The sequence below is a fragment of the Sminthopsis crassicaudata genome, chromosome 3, assembly GCF_048593235.1.
Source record: "Sminthopsis crassicaudata isolate SCR6 chromosome 3, ASM4859323v1, whole genome shotgun sequence".
Taxonomy (NCBI): domain Eukaryota; kingdom Metazoa; phylum Chordata; class Mammalia; order Dasyuromorphia; family Dasyuridae; genus Sminthopsis; species Sminthopsis crassicaudata.
Genome location: NC_133619.1, coordinates 57,672,002 through 57,690,877, shown reverse-complemented (window position 1 = coordinate 57,690,877; position 18,876 = coordinate 57,672,002). Strand labels below are relative to the sequence as shown.

Genomic DNA, 18,876 nt, shown 5'->3' with positions numbered 1-18,876 from the left:
CTCAAGATACTTTGAAGTGGTGATATAGGCAAAGTACTTGGATAATTGGACCTGTAAGTAATCAGATGTCATCAAACAAGTGAAGTCTATAAGTAATCAGATGACAAGTAAGAATTTTAGGGAAATGTTAAAAAGCATGACTCATGGATTGCATTTCAGCCTTAGAATCAAGAATCTTCCGGCTGTTAATGCTTCACTACCAGATGCCTCATTGTTTTGACACTGGGTGGATGCTAACTATTTGGTGGGCTGGTGAATCCTTAAGGAGGAAGGCAGATTAGGAGGCTGCTTCCCTTCAGGCTTATTTTAAACCATTGCAAACCAGAGTCAAAATGAAAACGGTTATCAAATGTGAATTTATATACCAAAGTTTTATTGCTCCTGATAGCCAAAAAGAAAATAATTTTGATGTCTAAGAAGCTTGTTTTGTTAACATAATTATGAATTGTCTTTTAAATGATACATTTGAGAGAGATAGCATGGATAGAGTGAATAGAGCCAGCACCCTAGGTAAAAAGATGGGAATTCAACTCTTTTACTTCTGACACATGGGGCTTGTGTGACTCTGCCTAATATCTCTTATTCTTAATTCTATTCTATTCTTAATGTCTCCCTCATCTCCCTACCCCCCACTATAAATTCAAAATGCAGATACCGATGCTATGGGATAGGGAATTTCCTCAGGTGAACTAATCCAATCCAGGAAAATTAGTAATACTAAATGCTAATTATAATAATCTGTTAAAGAATAAGTCTTAGAACTAGAAAAGCCTTGAGAAATCATCAAACATAGAGATTCTTAACCTTTTCTGTGTCATGGACCCCTTTGGTATTCTGACAAAGCTTAGGGACTCTTTCTCAGAAACACATTTTTAAAATAATTGTCAATTAAATTTTAATTAGTGAAAATGAAGATATTTTTTCTCTAGTCTTTTCTCCCCTTCTTCTTCCTTCCTTCCTTCCTTCCTTCCTTCCTTCCTTCCTTCCTTCCTTCCTTCCTTCCTTCCTTCCTTCCTTCCTTCCTTCCTTCCTTCCTTCCTTCCTTCCTTCCTTCCTTCTTTCCTTCCTTCCTTCCTTCCTTCCTTCCTTCCTTTCTTCCTTCTTCTCATTCTCTCTCCCTCTTTATACCAACATGGTCACCAAACAAATTATTAGTTCTATGACTCAGGTCTTGTAAAGTAGCCCATTAGAAATGAACATGAGGTTCTAAAACCTGGGTCAAATACTAATAGGAACATTTTCTAATTGTATGTCTTTGGGTGATCTAGCTTTTCAGAACCTTACACTCCTCATCTGAAAAACAGGGATAATAATAATTGGCATTCCCTCACAAGGGCTGTTGGGAGTATCCAAAGGGCCAATACATACCCTTTGTAAGTAAAAAAGGACTACGCAAATGTAAATTGTTACTATAGAATAGAAACAGAAATGTATAGCATAGAAATATAATAGTTTAGGACTTCCAATTGGAGAAATATGGAGATGAATAGTCCCTGTGGTTGCTTTAAACTCTCCAGTCTAGTGATTTTCATGAAATTACTATATTTCCTAATATAATTTTCTCATCATCACCCAAACATACTACCTTGCCAACAAAATTTGGGTGCTTGTGTGTGTGTGTGTGTGTGTGTGTGTGTGTGTGTTTACTTTCATTCTATTGCCAAACACTTGGAAGACCAGGGTGTAGGAGAGTCGTCTGGTTTTGTTGGACAGAATTAAATACATAAACAGAAGGCTTTGACTACTTCAAGTAGGGAGTGTCAGCCAGGAAAAAAAAATCAAAGCATATGTTTACATCAGTGTTCAGAACAAACAGTACTGGCGGTTAGCAACTTACTTGGAATTAATTTTCATTTTGAAAGCCATTTATTAGAACTCCATTGCCCAAATCAGGGCATTACTCTCAGATGATACTGCCTTTTTTATTTTATTTTTTCTCACAATAGGGAGATCCATTTTCCTTGAGTACCCACATAAATAAGTATACTATTAGTTTTTAGTCTTTAAATGAAGATTTCAAGTTTAAACCCATGTCACAGAATTGTTGTCACAACTGCTTCTTTAACTAGCAAAATAAGTTGCTAGTGAAAAACAATGGACGTTCTGGGTCACTTAGGCTAGTCCTAAAATTAGGTTTGTTTTAATCCATGAGAATCAATGACATAGAATAATATGAGTTTGTATGAGATAGTTTTATGGCCTTTGAGAGCCATAGAATGTTAGCATTTAGGGATCAATTATTCCAATGTCAATATTTTATAGGTGAAGAGGCTTGAGTCCCCAGAAGAGGATGTGCCTTGCCCAATTTCATGGTGCAGCTGAGAATAGAAGACCCAGGTATCTTAATTTCCTTTTCATTTATTTCTATTCACTGTTGGGCAGAAAGTATACCTAAGTGGCCATACAAGAAATGCGAAGACTTCAGTTCTAGAGCCAGCTCTACCTTTGATATGGTTAAATGAGAGTGGATAGGAGGATTCTCTTAGCCAGCTTTGGTATTTTTTGTGGGAGTTGTTACTCCAGTATTCTGGAAATAATTGTCCCATATATTCCTAGATTAGAGAAGTGGTAGAGAGATGACATTTTAAAAATATATTTAAACACTTTTAGATTAATGCTTAGCTCAATATCTGTCAACTTGATACTCTGCTTAAGGAAAATAAGCCATTCTGTCAAACTAGGCCCCGTTGCCCCAGAGAAAATGGAAATAGTTTAAAGGACCAATGATTCTAAAATGCAATGAGCACCAATTGAATTTTACCAAACCCTGTATTTATCTTTAACTCAGCATGCTCAGATTAGTACATCCCAAAGTGCTTAGCATCTGTATGCCTTGGGCTTCCTGAGAATCAAGCAATTTAATACTTAGTGGAGTCTAAAGTCCTGTTGGTGCTGATCAGCTCCTGGATGGACTTTGAGTGAATCTCTTCAGGATCTGGAGGTAAGTGGCTGAGGTAGGATTTCAGATCAGCTCTTATGTCTCCAAAACTAGTTCTCTAGGCATCCTATCATGCTATATCCCTACTGTTTGAGGCTCAGATTCCTTAACCACAAAATGAGAACAAGGGACTAAGTGACCCCTAAACTCATAATCTATGCGCTTATGATGCTAGTAAGAGCTGATGCTATGTATATGTTATGGTATTCTACTTCTTTGAAATTCAGTGAGCCACATATGCATTATTGAGTAGCAGCTTTCTGTTAAGCAGATTTGATTAAGCAGAACACTGCATTCTCTGATGATTCTGAACAACTGAAAATCCATTCACTATGTTATTCTTATGACTTATGACTTTAGCTGCTGTTACTCACATCCAGCCTCCAAGCTGGAAGGCCTAAAAATTCAACTATTTTGCCAGAACTTTTTTTCAGTCATCTTGGTTTATGGTCCAAGACCACTAAGAAGTAACAACTCATAATCTCTCTGAGACACACCCAGGCAGACAGGAGTCATCTTGGCCATGGTGACGCACAATTTCTACTCCAGCCTATTCCGATAGAGTAATGGTATCAGCTTATTTCATTCCAAGAACCATTCATCACATTAAGTTCTGCCTTTAATAGCCTGATATTTTAGAATATGTGACATTCATCAGCTAATATGGTATGTGACATTCATCAGCTAATATGGTATGATCATCACTAATATACCTTACTTCTTCCAATCTGCACCCATCAAGTAGAGTACTTAATTTGAGTGTTTAGGATTCTCTCAGAAGCAATATGATGTAGCAGAAAAAGGGTTGACCTTAGAATGGAAAGATCTAAGTTGAAGTCCTTCCACTAAAACATGATGTATGAACCTAAGTTATTTAATTGTTCACTTCCCCCACATACTTTTCTAGGACAATAAGGAGAAGAACATTAGCAATTGGGGGAGTGGAAGGATGAGGAATCAGGAAAGGGTTCACTTTGGAGGTAGAACTCAGTTGAACTGAGCCTTGAAGGAAGTTAGGGATTCTACAAGACAAGAAGAAAGACTATTTCACACATGGAGAGGGGATGACCATTGGAAAGAAACAGAGGTGAGAGAAACGCAATATGGAACTAGCTGTTGGATTTTTTTTTTTTTTGAGGAGTGTGTGTGTGTGTGTGTGTGTGTGTGTGTGTGTGTGTGTGTGAGAGAGAGAGAGAGAGAGACAGAGAGAGAGAGAGAGAGAGAGAGAGAGAGAGAGAGAGAGAGACAGAGAGAGAGAGAGAGACAGAGAGAGAGAGAGACAGACAGACAGACAGACAGACAGAGAGAAGACAGAGAGAGAGAGAGAGAGAGAGAGAGAGAGAGAGAGAGAGAGAGAGAGAGAGAGAGAGAGAGAGAGGGAGAGAGAGAGAGAGAGAGGGCGAGACAGAGACAGAGACAGAGACAGAGACAGAGACAGAGAGAGGGAGAAAGAGAGAGAGACAGAGAGAGAGACAGAGAGACAGAGACACAGAGAGAGAGACAGAGACAGAGACAGAGAGGAAGAAAGAGAGAGAGAGAGAGAGAGAGAGAGAGAGAGAGAGAGAGAGAGAGAGAGAGAGAGATGATTATAGCTATGTTTTTGGCATTTTGTAGCTGTTTATAGTTTGAATTAGATAAAGGAAAGAATTGGAGGAAAGAATAATAATTAGGAGGTTTTTCCAATAGTCCAGGAGAGAGATTATAAGGGTTTAAGTTGGAATAGCAGTTTTGTGAGTGCAAAGAAGGGATTGGATGTGAAATACTTTGAAGGTTGAATTTAGAAATCTTGATAATTATTCAACATAGGAGGGGAAGTGTTGAGAATAACCATAATGTTATGACTTTAGGTGGTTAGAAGAATGATAGTAATTTTAACAGAAATAGTGAAATTAGGACTTTTGGAAGAAAAAAATATGAACATATTTTATTTAAATACCTATAAGAAATCCTGTTTATCCAATAAATCATTTTCTGAGCTATGAACGGGAAGAAAGATATGAAGCAAAATAAGATGGCCTGGTCAAGAGAAAGGTTTGTTTTTTTAAAAAAAATTAAATTTTATTTTCAATTCCAAAGTTTCTCCCTCACTTATGTTTCCCCTCATCCATCAAAAACACAGAAAATACAATACTCATAATACATATGAAGTTATGTGAAACATATTTCTATGTTAGCCTTGTTGTGAAAAAAGGGAAGAAAAATAAAGATAGTTTAGAAATATGCTTCAATATGTACTCAAAGTTCATCTGTTCTCTTTATGTAGGTGGATAGTATTTTTTATCATGAGTTCTTTGGAATTATCATGGATCATTATACTGATTGGAACAGCTAAGTCTTTCATAGATGATAATCATTGCTATTACTATGTACAATGTTCTTCTGGTTCTGCTTACTTCACTCTGCATCAGTTCATACAAATCTTTACAGTTTTTTTCTGAACTTATCCCTCTTGTAATTTCTTACAACACGATAGTATTATATCACAATCACATACTACAATTTGTTCAGCCATTTCCCAGTTGCTGGATATGTCCTTAGTTTCCAATTCTTTGTGGCTGCAAAAAAACAAAAACAAAAACAAAAATAAACAAACAAACAAAACCTCTGTTATGAATATTTTGTGCATAAATATTTTTCCTTTTTTTTTTCTTGATTTATTTGGGATGCAAATCTAGCAATGATTTTGCTGTGTCCAAAGACACAATTTTATACCCTTTGAGCGTAGTTTCAAATTTTTCTCCAAAATAGTTGGACTAGTTCATAACCCCACCAACAATGTATTAGTGTACTTATTTTTCCACATCTCTTTCAGCACTTGTCATTTTCTGTTTCTGTCCTGTTGTTGTCTTTCGCTAATTTGATGGGATGATGTGATAACTCAGAGTTGGGTTTTTTTTGCATTTCTCTAATTATTATTTACAGCATTTTATATGACTATTCATAGCTTTGATTACTTCTAAAAACAGCCTGTTCATATCATTTGATAATTTTCCAACTGAAAAATAACTCTTATTCTTTTTTTTAATAGTTTTTATTTACCAGGTATATGCAAGGGTAATTTTACAACATTGACAATTGCCAAACCTTTTGTGCTAATTTTTCCCCTCCTTCCACCCTCCCCCAGATGGCAGGTTGACCAATACATGTTACATATGTTGAAGTATAAATTAAAAACAATATATATATATACATGTCCAAACAGTTGTTTTGCTGTACAAAAAGAATCGGACTTGGAAATAGTGTACAATTAGCCTGTGAAGGAAATCCAAAATGCAGGTGGACAAAATTAGAGGGATTGGGAATTCTATGTAGTGGTTCATAGTCATTTCCTAGAGTTCTTTTGCTGGGTGTAGCTGGTTCAGTTCATTACTGCTCTATTGGAACTGATTTGGTTCATCTCATTGTTGAAAATGGCCACATCCATCAGAATTGATCATTATATAGTATTGTTGTTGAAGTATATAATGATCTCCTGGTCCTGCTCATTTCACTCAGCCTCAGTTCATGTAAATCTCTCCAGGCCTTTCTGAAATCATCTTGTTGGTCATTTCTTATAGAACAATAATATTTCATAATATTCACATACCACAATTTATTCAGCCAATCTCCAATTGATGGGCATCCATGTAGTTTCCAGTTTCTGGCCACTACAAAGAGTTCTGCCACAAACATTCTATGCATGGGTAATTAATAGCTCTTATTCTTATGAATTTGGCCTAGTTTCCTATATATTTGAGAAATGAAAACTTTATTAGAGATATTTATTATAAAATCTACTCCTCCAAGTTTCTTGCTTTTCTTTTAATTTTGGCTACATTGGTTTTGTTTGTGTAAAAACTTTAAAATTTAATGTAAACAACATTATCCATTTTATTTCTCATGATCCTTTCTATCTCTTATTTAGTTATAAACTCTCCTTATCCATAGATCTAAGAAATCATTTTTCCTATAACTCTCTGAATTTTCTTGTGAAATCCTTTATGTCTACAACATGTGCCTGTTTTAAGCTTTAGTACACAATGTGAGTTTTTGATTTCTACTAGTTTTTACTTACTGCTTTCCAGTTTTCCTAGCAGTTTTTGCCACATGGTGACTTCTTTCTTATTCCATTTGGATCTTTGGGTTTATCAGACACTAGGTTATTATATGGTCACTTACTTCTGTGGATTGTGTATCTATTTCTTAATAAGTACCAGATTGTTTTGATGAGTACCACTTTATAGTATAGTTTGAAATTTGTACTGCTAGGCCCTTTCCTTAAGCAAAACTTTTTTTTTGAACGATGGCGATATCTGGACATTTGTGTAGAAGTGAATCTCCCAGGCACAAAAGAATATAAAAGATCAGAGAGAGGGTGAAATGATCATATTCATGAGTTATCTCAAGAGCCTGGGATAGAAAGGGATCAAGGTTACAAGTTCAAGGATTAATTGTAGCAGTTAAGGGAAAAGAAATATGTGTGGAGGGAGTTTTACTTGGAGGAAAGATATAAAAGAAAAAACTGAAATTTAACTGTTTTGGGGGGAAAGGCTTTAGAATAACATAAATGTTAGCCTAATTGTTCAGTCATACTTACAGATGGAAGAGGGATATATTACTAGTCAATGATATTGGTAGCATTTATATAACATTTTAAGGTTTGCAAAGTATTTTTAAAATATTATCACATTTTATTCTTACAATATATGTGGGAGATAAGTGCTACTCTCATTCTCATTTTATGTATGAAGAAATTGGGACAGACAGAGATTAGGTATGATCCAAGGTCAAACAGCTAATAAATGTCCGAGGCACGATTTGATCTTGAATATTCCTGACTCTTGCTCACTGCTCTATTTACTATTATCACCTAGCTGCTTCTTCAAGGCATCCTTTGAAAGTGTCAGACACAGGACATTTCCATAAGTTCTTGATCACAAGTTCCTCCTCCTTTCACTTCAAAGGTCTTCAAGCAGAGGCTGGAGGAGGAATATGAGAGTTAGAAGGAAATTTCAGAAGTCATTTAGCTCAACCTATACATGAAAGAAGTCCTTCACATAACATACAGCAACAAAAAGTTCTCCAGCTTCTGCTTGAAGACCTTTGAAGTGAAACTCATAGCCTCTTAAAGCAGACCATTTAATTTTTGGATAACTACACACACACACACACACACACACACACACACACACACACACACAGAACTCCCAATATCAAACCTTAATTGGTTTCTTTATACCTTCTACTCACATCTCCTCATGAAGGTCATGAGGAAGTTCTTCAAATATTTGATCACAGTTCTCCTGTGCCCCCTGAATCTTTTTTCCCCCAGACTATATTTACCAATTGTGTGACCCTGGATAAATTACTTAATTCTTGTTTGTTTTATTTTATTTTAAACAATTAACAAATTTTATTTTCAATTTCAAAGTTTCTCCCTCACTTTATGTTTCTCCTTATTCATCAAAAAGACAGAAAATACAATACCCATAATATATATGAAGTTATGTGAAATGTATTTATTTCCATATTAGTCTTGTTGTGAAAAAAAGGGAAGAAAAATAAAGTTAGTTTAAAAATATGCTTCAATATCTACTCAAAATTCATCTGCCCAGAGTTTCACAAAGTGCCTCAGTTGTCCCATCTGTAAAATGAGCTGGAGAAGAAAGTGGCAAACTGCTCCTTGCCTAGAAAAATCCAAAGGAGATCCTGAGGAATTATATTTGAGTGAAAAGTAACTGAACAACTGCAACAAAACATCACGCTGATGACTCATGTTGAACTTGTATCCATTATCTTCAGTTTCTCAACCTTGGTTAAAAACAAAACAAAACAAAACAAAACAAAACAAAACAAAGCAAAACAAAACAAAAAAACAAGTGTTGTTTAGCAATGTCTTTCCTACCTTATACTTGTGAAACTGATTATTTGAATCTAGATAAAAGACTTAAAATTTTTCCCTAATGAATTTCCTCTTATTAAATTCAGTCCCATGCACAAGCCTATCAAGGTTTTTTGTTTGTTTGTTTGAGTTTTGTTATTGACTGTCATCCGGTATCTTGGCTATCCTTCCTAATTTTATGTCATCTGCAAACTTGATAAGCATACCATCAATGTTTTATCCTAGTCTTTGATAAAAGTGTTAAACAACATAGGATCAAGTAGAGATCACTGGGGCACTCCACGGGAGACCCCCTGCTATACTTGACATTGAATCATTAATAACTTTTCTTTAAATCTGGCCATCCATCCAGCTGTGAATCCACTTGATTTTATTAACATTTAATTCCTATTCCTTTGTCCTTCCCCAAGAATACTATGAAATATATTATCAAAAGTTTTTCTAAAATGCATATAAACTATACCCACAGTATTATCATCTATTAGTTCATTCTTATTTCATTTTTTTGATAATTTGGAATGACCTATTCTTGATGAAACTGTGCTGGCTTTTGGTGATCACAGTTTCCTTTTTAGTGATAATAACAGTCCTAACTCACACAGTTGTTGTGAGGATCAAATGAGATAATTTATGTAAAACACTTTATAAATCTTAAATACTATATAAGTTTTAGTTATTATTTTTAGATGTTCACTAACCATTTCTTTAATGATTCATTTATAGATTTTCTCTGGGAACTAAAGTCAAGTCTGCAGACTCTATTCTCTTTTCCCCTTAAAAAATTTTTTTTTAATTTTTAAAAAATTGGGACCTCCAATATTGTCATGTCTATCCTATTGTCCATGACCTCTCAGATACAAAATACCGAATCAGCAATTATGTCTTGTAGTATTTGGGGGGGACCTAAGGAGCAGTTCATCTGGCCCAAATGACATGTAAACATCAAGGACAGCTAAGTATTCTCTTATCTTGGACATTAGCTTTCTATCAGGTTTTTTTTTTGGTGGTGTTGTTTTTGTTTTCAATGTAAAAGTCATCCTCCTTAGCAGAGAAAACAACTACTCTGCTTTTTCTTTGTTGTCCCTCATCATTGTCTTATCTACCCTAAGCAATAGTCCAATACCTTGTTTAATTCTGCTTTTCCTCCAAATGTAACTAAAAATATTTCCTCTCTGCTTCTGGTGTCCATGACTTTCATTATCAGCTAAAGTATCATCATGAGCTTTGGCCCTTCTAACACTATCCTCACAAGGCCAGATCATACCTTGTTAAATTACATGGCCTTGCTTCCTTTTCTAATACATTTCCTTTCAAAATATAAGTGTGTGTATAAAAGTATACCCATATGTAGGTATATACTTATACATATTCAACATACAATTTGAGTTTATTCATTAAGACTCCTATGATGCCTATTACTGTGCCATGCCCAAAATAGGTAAGACATATTAAAAAACACATTTACAACCCAAAGAACCCTAGCTTCTGGTATAAGAACTCATTATTTGACAAAAATTGCTGGGAAAATTGGAAAATAGAATGGCAGACACTAGGTATTGACAAACATTTAATACTCTATAGAAGATAAGGTTAAAATGAGTTCATGATTTAGACATAAAGAGTGATACTGTAAGTAAATTAGAAGAATTAATTAGAATTAGATAGTCTACCTCTCAGATCTGTGGAGAAGGAAGGAATTTATGCCCAAAGAAGAAGCAGAGTACATTATGAAATGCAAAATGGATGCTTTTGATTATATTAAATTTAAAAGGTTTTGTACAACAAATCCAATGCATACAAGATTAGAAGGCAATCAGAAAACTGGGGAAAAAATCTTTACATCCAAGAGTTATGATAAAGATCTTATTTCTAAAATATATAGAGAACTAACTCAAATTTATAAGAATATAAGCTATTCTCCAATTAATAAATAGCCAAAGGATATGAACAATGTTCAGATAAAAAATTAAAACCATTTCTAGTCATATGAAAAGATGCTCTAAATCATTATTGATTAGAGATCACACACCTCTCAGATTGGCTAAGATGACAGGAAAAGATAGGATAAATGTTGGAAGGGATGTAGAAAAACTGGGACACTAATACATTGTTGGTAGAGTTGTGAACTGATCCAATCATTCTGGAGAGCAATTTAAAATTATGTCCAAAGGACTGTCAAACTGTGCATACACTTTGATCCAGCAATGTCTCTACTGAGTTTATATCCCAAAGAGATCTTAAAGGAGGGAAAGAGACTCCCATGCACAAAAATATTTGTGGCAGCCCTTTTTGTAGTGGCAAGGAACTAGAAACTGCCCATAAGTTGAAGAATGGTTGGGTAAATTATGGTATATGAATGTTATGGAATATTATTGTTCTGTAAGAAATGACCAACAAGATAACTTCAGAGAGGCCTGGAGAGACTTACACGAACTGATGCTGAGTGAAGCAAGTAGAACCAAAAGAGCATTATACCCAGCAACAACAAAATTATATGATGATCAATTTTTATGAATGTGGCTCTTTTCACAATGAAGTGACTCAGGCTAATTCCAATCCAGAAAGAGGACTGTTGGGACTGATTGTGGATCACAACATATATTTTTTCACTTTTTTTGTTGTTTGCTTTTTGTTATTTTTCTCATTTTTCCCCCTTTTGATCTGATTTTTGTTGTGCAGCATAATAATTCTGGAAATATGTATAGAAGAATTGTACATGGTTAACTCATATTGGATTGCTTGCTGTCTTGGGGAGGAGGTAGGGGAAAGGAAGGGAGAAAAATTTGGAATACAAGGTTTTCCAAGGGTGATATTAAAAACTATCTTTGCATGTATTTTGAAAATAAAAAGCTATCATTTTAAAATGTACATATTTAACCTAAAACACATTTACAGAAATTTATACACAGTTGTGAAAGTGGAAGGATTTGAATAACAAGTAGGTTTAGTGAGTATCTGAGATGTATTATAAGGTCATTTGTGATAGACTTGAAAGAGATATGTCTGAGAAAGAAGAGAAACTAAATTGACTAAAGAGTGAGGGTAAAACTACTCTAGGGTCACTTCTTTCTGTTTGCAGTGTTTGAAGAATTATAGGGCTCTCGATAACCTGTGAATTTTTCTTTCCTTCCTTCCTTCCTTCCTTCCTTCCTTCCTTCCTTCCTTCCTTCCTTCCTTCCTTCCTTCCTTCCTTCCTTCCTTCCTTCCTTCCTTCCTTCCTTCCTTCCTTCCTTCTTTCTTTTCTGTCTTACAAAAGCAACTCAAAAAATATCTTTTTCAAAAAGCTAATTAAGTTTGTAGCAGCCCTTTTTGTAATGACAAGGAAACAGAAAGTGAGTAGCTGCCTGCCTATCTGTTGGGGAATGGCTGAATAAACTATGGTATATGAATGTAATGGAATATTATTGAACTATCAGAAATGATCAGCAGGATGATTTCAGAGAGGCCTGGAGAGACTTACAAGAACTGATACTAAGTAAAATGAATAAAACTAAGAGAAAGAACACTGTACACAGCAACAACAAGATTATGTGATGATGAATTTGCCTCTTTTCAACAATGAGGTGATTCAAGGCAATTCCAATTGATTTGGTATGGAGAGTCATCTACATCCAGAGAGAGGACTATGGGGACTGAATGTGGATCACAGCATAGCATTTTCACCTTTGTTGTTGTTGTTGTTTGCTTCCTTGGGTTTTGTTTTTTTCCCCTCATTTCCCACCCTTTGATCTGATTTTTTCTTGTGTAGAATTGTGTAGAATGTGGGGAATATGTTTAGAAGAATTGCACATATTTAACCTGTTTTGGATTCCTTGCTGTGGAGGGGAGGAGGAGAGGGAAGGAGGGAGAACAATTTGGAGCACATGGTTTTGCAAGGGTGAATGTTGAAAATTATCTTTGCATGTATTTTGAAAAATAATTTTTTTAAAACGCTAATAAGTTTGGATAACTCACTGATAGCAGTGGATAATCGTGATTAGACGCTCACTAGTCAAGTTTCCTGAGCTTTAATAGTAGCAGAATATCATTCTGCATCACTCAGGGTTAACCCTAGAGTTCTTTGGGATATAGTAGCTTCTCTTTTGGAACTTACCCTAATAGTATAATAGCAATTACAAAAATAGCAACATTTACCTAGTGCTTTAAGGTTTGGAAAGCACTTTATAAATTTTATTTTATCCTTAAAACAACCATTAGAGATAGGCACTATTCATTATTTTATTATGTTATTTTTTTATTATGGCTATAAAATATATAGCTATTAGCAAAATATAGCTATTATTTTGTGAATGGGAAAATTGAGACAGATTAAATGACTTGCTTAGGGTAACACATCTAGGGACCTTGAAGAATATTTAGTCTCATCTTGTTTTACAGATGAAGAACCTGACATACATAGAAGTCTGGTGATTTGGGGCAACAAGGTGGCAGAGTGGATAGAACACTATATTGTTGATGAAGTCCTGGGTCACTAGGTAGAGTTGGTTGAGAAGGCCTGAAGTACTGATCAGATTATTCTCTGAGATAAGCAAGGAAGGGTTCCTCACAGTCCAAAGCCTGTATCCAATCCCTACTTTACTGTATCCAGTCAGATGTCAAACCCCTGAGGTTAAATTTTCCCAGTAAATCTGCCCCTGGCTCTTATCACCTTTGCTGAATTCCTTTTGGGTTAGCCTGGCGCAGCATTCTACCTCATGGTGTCTTTCTCTTTGTTATAACTAACCCTTTCAGTTCAAATTGGGCCTCTGACACTTAATATTTTCTAGCTGTGTGACCTTAGGCAAGTCACTTAACCCCAACTGTCTCAGCAAAAACAAACAATCAAACAAAAAACCCAATAACTAACTCTTTCAGAGTTCTAAATCCCCTTTAGGATTTAACCTTCTAGTCAAAGGTCTACTTCAACTGCATATAATATTTCCTTTCACCTAGTTAATTGTGAGTTCCACCAGGGAACTTATCTTTTCTATTTTTCTACTCTTTTCCTTCCTAACTAAATGCTCTCCCAAATTATTTCATATTTACTACTCCTGTTTTTTTTTTTTTTTTTTTTACCTCTTCATTTTATCTGTAACCTCTTCTTGTAAATAAACCTACCTTTTGCCAAAGAGAAAGGCCATTGTGAGTTCTCCATATGACTGAACCCCCACATTTGACGCCCACGCCATCATTTGGTGCCAATTGCTCACCTCAATCTCAGTATTTGATACTGAACCTCAAACTCATCCTACTCAGAGGGACTGAATTCACATCTGATCCCTGATACCGGCTGTGTGACTGTGGGCAAGTCATTTAACCTATTGCTCATGGTCATATGAGTATTTGTTTTCCCCCCACCTCCCTCTCACCCAATTAGATTGTGAATTCCTTGAGATCAGGGACTTTTTTGAGGAATTGCTACTGAGTATTGCCACTTGCAGTTCTTTGTGGTTTATTCTTTTAGTCTGAGTGAAAACCCACTTTATTATAGCATATGCTAATGCTTATTGAAAAGCAGGCCATTTAATTGAGATTCTCCCATCTCTAATCCTGGCTCTTCTCTGAATTAATTGCATGATTCAAAGCAATTTATGCAACAAGATTTCTTGGTCCATAAATCAGGCTAGCACTCTCAGTTAATCACCTAAGAACATTGAGGAGAAAGACAGCAAAGAAGTTCTGAAATACTTTACAAAGAAGAGTAAGATTTTTATGTGAAATTCTAGTAACAATTGGTTTAAAATAGGAAGAATTCTGAAGGTTGCCATTTCTTCCCCTTTTACTTTGTGTGAGGGGATCCCTTTATTGGGCATGTACTTAGTCATTATGATGAGATCTGGAAAGGAGATAGTTTAAGATCCAAAGAGATAGGCCAAATACCAGCAGGAAATTCCCTTTTGGGAGCGGCGGAAGGAGATAACAACAGAGAATTCCTGTCTTATTTACAACAGAGAATTCCTGTCTTATTTACAAATATCTCGGGAACCTCTTGGATAAGATCTCTGTGCAAATGTTGTTTTGATGACCCTAATTATGTATAAAAGGCAGGTCTAAAAAATGGAATCCTTGCACTCAGTCTACACCAGCCTTGTGCCTGCCAACTGGCATCTCCTTGCAGGCAGTTTGGCCATCCTAGAGGCCAAATGCCTGTCTATCCCTTTACTATCAATAAAGACTTTGTTTTGATATAGCATTGAGTAGCGAATTCATTCGCTACTGAGCCCGCCCGTTGGGACTTTGGGAAGGAGAGAGATAATTAGACATCCCAAAAGGAACTGACTTATCTCGGTTTAGAACCTCAGTTTACTCCTCAGCAATTAGTGTTATTGAGGCATAAGTGATTCCCATTGAAATTAAATGTACTTGCAGCCTCAGAATCATCAAGCTGGGTCCCCCGATGCCATTGTTTAGTGATGGTCACCAGTGTCTGCTATGGAAACAGTTCTCTGGGGTTCCCAGATAATCGAATGAAATAAAACCATGTGCACTTTCTGCATCACCACAGATCTACAATATATTTTTGTTCTGGGGAATGAGCAGAGAGAAGTTTTTTTGGTAGTATGTGGATGTATCCATCTGGTGTTAGAATGGCAGGTGCCCAAGAAACTGGGCAACGTTCTTAAGAGATCAGTTTCATCAGTATCGACAGGTATGGAAAAGATAAAATAGGAAGATCCCTGCAAATCACTTTAGAGGCTGATCTCACTCAACTCTTTACTATTCATTTGATTGTTGACTTCTTTCAGCCTTGGTTTCTCCATTGGTAAAATGAATGGATTGAGCTGGATGACTTCTAAAGTTCATTCCAGCTTTGTAAATCCTATGAAAACATGCTTATCATGTTTGAGATTCCCAGGCTTGAGGTAACCTGTCATGTACTATGAAAAACCACAATCAAAAGCCATTTCATTTCCTCCTTCACTTTTCTCTCTTTGGCCAAAAGCCAGGCATTATTCAAGTAGATGTGATAGGAATCTTGCCTGTTTCCCATTGTAGTAGCTGAGGAGAATAAGCATCTATTACCAAAAATGATGGTATACTATTAAAGATGGGAAAAATTGTAAGAAATGAGAAGAGAGGAAAGACATCTGTAGCACTGAAAAGAGAGGAAAAATTTTGAGCAGTAGTGGTTTTTCCTCCTTCATTTTTTTTCCCACCAGGAATTTGATTTAAAGGAATTGAGCACTCTAGGGACTCTTTGATTTTCCCTGAAAAAGGAAAACTAACTAGTAGTTGAGGGAGAGATAGGAAAATGGTGTCCCCATCCCACTTCCTTTTTAAGTAAAAGGAGACCAAAATCCCAGACAGAATTTGATAGTTGGGGGAGGACAGAACTTTGATCAGAGGAACCTTCATTCTGTAAAGGAAACTGAATATCTACATAGACCTTTGGCATCAATAGTGGCTCAAAGCTCATTGAGAAGTCATCAAAAGTAATCTTGTCTAAAATGGAGCCTTATCAGAATGCCCTAGACAGTTTATTTGACAGGTGGTCATCCAGCCTTCATTTGGAGAGCTCCAATAAAAGAAAAATCATTTCTTGGAGTCAAGAAGACTCACCTTTGTGAGTCCAAACTAGCGACTATATTTGCCTCATTTTCCTTGTTTATAAAAATGAGCTGGAGAAGGAAATGTCAAACCACTCTAAGTATCCTTGCCAAGAAAACCCCAAATGGGGTCATGAAGAGTTGGAAATAACTGAAAAACAAAAATATTTTAGGAAGTTTTTCCTAAGCCTAATTGTGTCCTACTATTTCCACCCATTACTATTAGGTCTACCTCTGGGGCACAAGCAGAGCAAGTCAGTCCCTTTTTCTAATTATCACTTCTAATATAGAGTATAAAATAATATATAATTATATACCATGTAATATTTAATAATAATATAATTATAACATATCAAATAATATAATATACAACATAATAACTAATAAATATAGTTATAAACATGATTTATAATATATCTATAATAAATCTAATAAATATCTATAATTATGTAACATAATATGTAATAATATTTATAGAATACTTTAAGTCTTATAAAGCACTTTGCATATGTTATCTCATTTGAGGCAGAATTTGAACTCAGATCTTTTTGACTCTAAGTCTGATAAGCTATTCACTGCACTATCTAGCTCTACTGTGATTGAGTAGTTAAATGACTTGCCCAAAGTCACACAACTGGTATTTGAGGAAAGATTTGAACTTGGGTCCATTCTGATTCTAAGTCCGGCACTATTTCCTATAGCACTTAGTAACTTATTCTATTTCCTATAGCACTTAGTAACCCCAAAGCATAAAAAAGGCTCAAGCAAAACAGAAATTAATTCAGAAAAGAGGACATAAAGAATTTAAAACTTTATTTTGGATGGCTCAATTCTTACTTAAAGCTAAAATATTTCTATGAACTGATCATATGATTGAGCCTACCAAATAGCTATCTATTGCTATAAGATTAATAAAGTAGGTAGAAGTAAAGGCATCAAGTGGGCTCTTCCCCTTCTTGATGCCAGATTGTCAGTCATGTGATAATCTATTAAAAATTCATCATATTGAAGACACACAATTTTATTTCAGCATCTTAGCTTCAGAATCTTTTATCCCCTCTAGCTCAATTTCCATACTAGAGGTTCAATAATGGAAACTTCCATTTGATGATAATAGTAAGCAAACATTTATTAAGCACCTATTATTTCCCAAGCATTGTGCTGAGCACTGGGCATACAAATACAAAAAAAGAAAGGCAGTCCCTGCCTTTAAGAAGTTTACAATCTAGTGGTGGAAGACAACTTCTTTGAGTAGATCTGCCCCACTGGAACCAACTGGAGCTAGTCAGTTGGGCAACTTCCTTCTTCCTGCCCTCTCTTCCTTCTTCCCCTTCCTTCCTTCTCCCTCCCTTTTCTGTCTCTCTCATTTCCTTCCTTCCTTCCTTCCTTCCTTCCTTCCTTCCTTCCTTCCTTCCTTCCTTCCTTCCTTCCTTCCTTCCTTCCTTCCTTCCTTCCTTCCTTCCTTCCTTCCTTCCTTCCTTCCTTCCTTCCTTCCTTTCTTCCTTCCTTCCTTCCTTCCCTCCTTTTCTTTCTTTCTTTCTTTTCTTTTTTCTTTCCTTCTTTCTGAAAAGTAGGGGAATGGGACATGACAATACCTGATGTAGGGGCTTAGTAAAGATGTCAGAGAAAGCCCTAGAGTAGTACAGTCCAGAGAGAGATGAGGTGTCTGATTAGACTAACTCAATCATTAAACCTTTTTGGATGTGGATAACTGCTCACATGTGTGAGCAATTGTGTCTTGCCCATGGTTAAACAGTTAGTAAATATTGGGGCAGGGATTTAAATCTAGCTCTCCTGGCTCTACATTCAATGCTCTTTCTCTTGACATTCTGCTGCCTCTACTGTGCCAACTGCCTGAGATTAGATCATTCTCGATTTATTGTTATGTATGTTTTAAAATATTTCTTTACCCTAACATTACCACTAAATTCTATCAATATCCTAGTTAAATCAAAGGTTAACATCAAAACAATCCTTTCATACCATCTGCCACTTCTGAACATTTGTTTAGAACAGGCTGTCCTCCATGCCTGGACTCAATTAATCGATCCGCAAATATTTATTAAGAAACGACCACATGCTAGGAACTGTGCTAAATTACTCAGAGGTACAAAGACAAAAAAATGAAGTAGTCCCTAATCTCAAAGGATTTATATTCAAATGAGAGAGAAAGTAAAAGCTCTTTGGGATGAGGGATTGTTGTACATGTAAATTCATCCAGAATAAATGCAAACTAATCAAAATTCTTATCATCCTTTATGGCTTAGCTAAGTTTCCATATGTAAAATAAGAGATTTGGACCAGTTCTATATCTATGATCCTCTTGGAGCTTTATTTGATCTCTGACTCCCCTCTCCCCTTTCTCTTTCTGGGAGTTGTGAGTTGTGAGAATCAGTTCCTATGGTTCCTTAGAATGGTTATCACTTACATTGTAAGCATTTAGACCTCAGAAATGGGCAAATGCTACAAAGCAGGGCTTGATTTATTATTTTAACGATTAGAATTAAGTAATAGATGGGTCTGTAACCCAA

The 18,876-nt window shown here is 35.7% G+C and overlaps 1 long non-coding RNA gene across 2 annotated transcripts in view; it reads left to right on the top strand.

Moving 5' to 3' along the window:
• The first annotated feature begins 3,891 nt into the window (after window positions 1-3,891).
• Window positions 3,892-18,876, top strand: part of LOC141564835 (uncharacterized) — a 54,051-nt gene continuing 39,066 nt past the window's right edge. For both annotated transcript variants that reach the window (XR_012488751.1, XR_012488752.1), the window contains exon 1: window positions 3,892-4,025. This is a non-coding gene — a long non-coding RNA (uncharacterized LOC141564835). The remainder of the gene's footprint in view (window positions 4,026-18,876) is intronic.